Genomic DNA, 6,000 nt, shown 5'->3' with positions numbered 1-6,000 from the left:
GAATTTTTAAAAATAAGTTCATGTCCCCATTTCAGTACCCATAAGCGTGGAATCACTCACATACATATACACACACACACATATATATATATATATATATATATATATATATATATATATATATATATATATATATATTCCCTCTACTTTAAGAATAAAGCATCATACTTTTTATCAGTTCATAGTTACATTTTGTGTTATGGAACATCCATGAAACAAGTTGGTTCCTCTTGTCACTTCCCAGTGTTGTAGTTGAGTCACTAAAACCTCAAGTCCGAGTCCAGTCTCAAGTCCCCAGTGTTCAAGTCCGAGTTATTAAAGAAAATTTCGAATCAAGTCCAAGTCCACTATAGATAGTTTTCACTGATGTCCAGCCGCCATCTTGTGGGGCAAACAAAACGGACCATCGCCATTACTGGCTACGTTATCTTGGACGAATTTATGAAGTTATATAGTCAGTTTTCTAAAATAAAGATCAATGTCGGCAAAATCAAGCAAACAGAAGTATATAGATACATTAGACGACATTTCACGACAACGGTATGCAGCCAAACTGGCCTTGATTGGGGGAATTGACCCCTACGAAGTGGACAAAGATGCATTTTCAAGTGACTATGCAGGGCTGCCAAAGCCTGAAACTGCCAAAGCCTGCTCCAAAGCCTGAAACTGACTTCATCAAACTTTAAAGGCTGTCTGATATATACAACTTTATATATTCACAGCGCGCCTTTTGTCGGATGCCGCCTTTTTCACGGCTGAATCGTGCAGATCCGATTTTTTTTTTTTGGGGGGGGGGGTGCGTTGGAGTGTCTGATTATAATTTCAAAGTAAATTCTGTATTAAAATTAGTAAATAAGCAAATCCGTTACAGTCCATGAAACAGGAAGTATAAGGATGAGAAAAAAAACAGTTTAAATCGGAAAGCTGCGCACATTTGCGCAGTCCTGCACACCGCTCGGGCTGCGCAAATGTGCGCAGCTTTCCGATTTAAACTGTTTTTTTCTCATCCTTATACTTCCTGTTTCATGGACTGTAACGGATTTGCTTATTTACTAATTTTAATACAGAATTTACTTTGAAATTATAATCAGACACTCCAACGCCCCCCCCCCCCAAAAAAAAAAAAAAAAAAATCGGATCTGCGCGATTCAGGCGGCATCCGCCAAAAGGCACGCTGTTTGCATCCCAAACACAAATCAAATCATACAGAATAGACCTAAAATGTTTTTCAAAAATAACCCTTGCATGAGTGAAGTGAGAAGTTTCAAATAGAAACGTGACAAACGAGCGATATTAAGTGTACATTACAGTGTAAACATACACTCAGCGGTTCCAGTTAGGCATTCTCCAGAGATTGTTTACATGATGTTTTGGTTTCCAAAAACAAACTTAAACACAATTGATTGTTTATTTAAACAATTTACCACTTATAAAATGATCGGAGCAGACTTTGCTGTGTTTGGAAGGCTGATAATCCTTGCGGTTGATTCTCGCAAGCCATAGATTTCTCCTTTGTATGCTGAGTTTCTTTGTTTGCTCGCCTTCGTGCTCCCGTACAGTGGGAATTCCATAAAAGCTCCGCTTGACTTCATCATTTGACCTATTACGACAGCCGTGAATACAACAGGAGTGCACCATTGCTAGCTTTAAATAGCCTGCTTGGGTTCTTTTGAAGACTTTGTACTCACGCATTACAATGTGTGCTCAGTCACCCGTACGGTAAGCTTGACCCGCAAGATGGCCACCACTAGGGAATCCTCAACTCTGTGACGTCATGTGAAAACTGTCTATTGATCCGAGTTGAGTCCGAGAACAAGACTCCAATGGCACCATTTGACGGTGGCTGCTGCTGCCTTTATGTGAAAGCGTCTCTGCTACTGTGTTGGACTAACGTTACTGCTTGACTGCCCCATTTTAGTTAACAGGCTACAGATAAAAAGCTAGTTCATTGCTCAGCAAGCCCTGCCCACTATCAACAGGGCAAATTACATGAGAGAGGGTTAACACTAGCTAGTTCATCGCTCAGCAAGCCCCGCTATCAACAGGGCAATGAACATAGCGTGTCCCTTCCTTCTCTGGGTGTGGACTTGCCAAATGACGATTGAAGTTCGAGGTTGTCCCCGTCGTCTCCTCGATAGTTCTTCTACATATGGAACACATGAAGCTGGACTCTATGGTGACGGTGGCAGAGAATAGGACTGTAGACAAACTACTGAACATCATGGACGATGCTAGTCACCCTCTGCACACCGTCTGTTCAGTGACAGAATGCTCCTTCCCAAGTGCAGGACTAACAGACTTAAAAACTCCTTTGTCCCTCATGCCATCAGACTGTACAACTCCTCTCTGGGGGGGGAGGAGGGGTAACAGGAGAACAGAGGACAGGAAGGAGCAGTAGCCTAGCCTGACAAAAAGCAATACTGGACAATGTGCAATATAAATGTGCAATATCTCTCCTGCTGGACTTTTTTCATATTTTTTTTTTATATTTGTATATGTTAATACTTAATTTATCTAGAAGTTTTTCTCTATTTTCTATTCTCTGTTTATTCTGTAATGATGCTGCTGGAATTTTAATTTCCCTAAGGGAACCCTCCCAAAGGGATCAATAAAGTTCTATCTATCTATCTATCTATCTATCTATCTATCTATCTATCTATCTATCTATCTATCTAATCACATAACAGTGCATTTTTTCCCACTGCACAAGAAGTCTGTATAAGCAAAGCGGACAGTCCTAGGGGCATTCTCTCCAGGCATTTTGGCGCCATTAACATTAGTTTGTGCCTGAACATGATGTATGAACAGGTGAATGTGCATTCTCTTGCATGAAATTAGTATAAAAATTAATGTGGATATAAATATCTTATGGCAAATTATTATGGCATGTTACAAAAAATGAAGAAAAAAATCAGAGTCCTTGTCTCCAATTTATGAGCCCAAATGCAGTTAATGCACGAGTCTGAGTCCAAGTCCGAGTCATCAGTGCTCAAGTCCAAGTCAAGTCATGAGTCCTTAAAATTAGGGCACGAGTTGGACTCGAGTACTACAAGCCTGTCACTTCCGTTATAGCAGCTACAGTCATTCCTTCACCAACCTTGTTTTGCCCCCCCCCCCCACCCCACATGGGGGCGTCTATGGCCTGAAGGTTAGAGAAGCAGCCTTGGTCCCAAAGGCTGGCTCAATTCCCAGGATTGGCAGGAAAAATGTGAGGGGTTGAGTGAATGAGTAGCACTTTCCCCTCCCTCCGCATCATGGCTGAAGTGCCCTTGAGCAAGGCACCTAACCCCCAACTGCTCCCCAGGCGCTGTAGTATAGCTGCCCACTGCTCTGGGTATGCATGTGTGTGCTCATTGCTCACTTGTGTGTGCATGTGCTTCAGATGGGTGAAATGCAGAGGAGGAGTTTTGCTGTGCTTGAGTGTACATGTGACAAAAAAAAAAATAAAACAAAACATGTGACTTGTCATGTCACCCAGAAACCACAAAGCGTAAACTCATCTGGTACAGTTCTACCTCAGACTGTTACAAAATCACAGACACTGGAAACTCCTTCCATAAATGCTCAGTAGCACCAATCCATTCATTATCAGTTGCCCCACAACACCGATACACCACGTTTGATAGTACAAAGCACAATCATTGCTTTACTCCAATAAAGTTGGTCTCAGATTCCAATATTTAAATTTTTTTTTCATCATTTTTAATCATGACTCTGGAAAATTGAATGAAAAACCCAATTACAGTAGTTTTGAAGCGTCCTGTTCAGTTCATAGCCAACATTTCCACTCAGTTCCTGAAGGTGTGTGCTCAGGAAATGGTGGACACGTTTTTTCAAAATTTATTTTTTACAAGAGTAACGTTTCTACACATGACCACAAGAGAGGCTTGATGAGAAATGGAAATAGAAAGAAAATGGACAAAGAGTACCGTAGAAGCTGGAAGGAAACAACTGTGAATGGGGATAATATCAGCTGACACATCATGTGTTTATGTTTGCCAGGTTTTTATGGTTTATATGATATTACATTCCCAAGCAGTGTGTATTGTGGGTAAATTGTTGAATTCTGGATTGTGTTTGGTCAGAAGGTGATTAATTTTATACAACAGCAGATCTGACAGTAGCGCAACTGTAAATATCAAGTTTATATTAATGTGCACATTATTGTGGGTGACATGGTGGTGTAGTGGTTCACACTGTCGCCTCACAGCAAGAAGGTCCTGGGTTCGAGCCCAGTGGCCGACAGGGGCTTTTTGTGTGGAGTTTACATGTTCTCCCCGTGTCTGTGTGGGTTTCTTCCGGGTGCTCTGGTTTCCCCCAAAGACATGCAGGTTACCGTAGGTTAACTGGTGGCTCTAAATTGACCATAGATGTGAATGAGAGTGTGAATGGTTGTTTGTCTCTGTGTCAGCCCTGTGACAACCTGGCGACCAGGGTGTACCCCACCTCTCGCCCATAGTTAGCTGGGATAGGCTCCAGCTTGCCTGTGGCCCTGTAGAACAGGATAAGCGGCTACAGATAATGGATGGATGCGCATTATAGTTTCTATAGTAACAGCTGATTCATTGGGAATTCTATGATGGATGTGTTGATAAAAGAAGTTGATATTCCTTGAGGATGTTTATGGAACATTTATGGAAGTGTCAGCGCTTTGGAAGAGTCAGAGATAAAGCTGTAACTTTAAGTATTCCGACATCTTCCGGATAGAGGATGATGAGATACGATGATGGACAAATTTTCATTAAAGAAAGTTCTCTGACAAACTGTGTATTTAATATCATGAGCTCATTAATCATGATAGATTGTGCATATATCATTGTTGTCCTGACCCAAATGACTGTCATGGTTTCAGGTTGTAATATTCTGGCAGTACTGTCCACGCATCCCAGTCTTGGTTTTGACACCAGCTTGGTTTCTTCATCAGTTCCATTTCCACAATACTAAAATACTTCATTCTCTCTCTATTTCTCTCTTTCTCACACACACACACACACACACACACACACACACACACACACACACACACACTATGAACAATGCCCTTGTGCTTCATATGCATGCAAAGATCATTTACCTTTGCATTAATTACGCACGACGACTATTATCAGGTCAGTCAATTAATGATTAATGTTCCTTGTGGTTTAATCTGGGATATGTCTCAGGAGAGCCTTGCTGAGGAGGGTGGACCAAGAAAAGGAAAAATGATAGAGCTGAAAAGCTCAGTGTAAAGACTTAATCTAATTTTCTAACAAATGTGGACAGAAAGTGAAAGAATGGCCTGTAAAGTTAGGTGTAGCTTCTCCAGAAGACTGGCAGAAAATCATTAAGGGTCAGAAAGTTTGGGATACTTTAGTAAAGGATTGTACTTGGAATGGGTTGGAAGGAAAACTTGTTAGAAGGGACTGAAAAGGAAAATGGAATATTGGCTAAGGGATCTTCAGGTCCCATCGCCATGTGCAAACTGTGCCAGCTTTACAAACCTGGATATGAACCTTGTATCTCCATATGTTGCCTTTCCATGCAGCTAATCTCCCAAGAACATGCACCCGTTAACCTTTCCCCATCAGTCCATGCTAATGTGTGGTCTTCTATCACATTACATCAGGTATAGTAACAATGGGTTTCATCCAAAATAAAGGTTGACAGTTATAAATGCCTTTGTGTAATTGCACTGGGGGTTGTAATTAACTTTGAGTCTCCGATCTTCTTGAACAGTGCTCACCAGTTCTTCTCATAAAGACCTGCCTTCCTGCACAGATTTAATCCTGAACTCACACGCCTTAGCTGGCATTTTAATGGCTTCATACATCACTGAGTAGTGATTTCAAGTGTGTTCGGACTGGACAAGAACAAAGCCTGTGATCAGTGCTTTTATCACTTTCCTAAAGTTTCAGCCAGTTCCATCTTACTGAATGTTTTCTTTGATCTGTCTATGAAGCATACAAGGCTTGACAAAAAAGGCTCCAAACCTCAAAAGGTCATTACTCCTGAAAATGTTTT

Source organism: Neoarius graeffei, chromosome 16, assembly GCF_027579695.1.
Source record: "Neoarius graeffei isolate fNeoGra1 chromosome 16, fNeoGra1.pri, whole genome shotgun sequence".
Lineage (NCBI taxonomy): Eukaryota > Metazoa > Chordata > Actinopteri > Siluriformes > Ariidae > Neoarius > Neoarius graeffei.
This window is presented reverse-complemented; position numbering follows the sequence as displayed.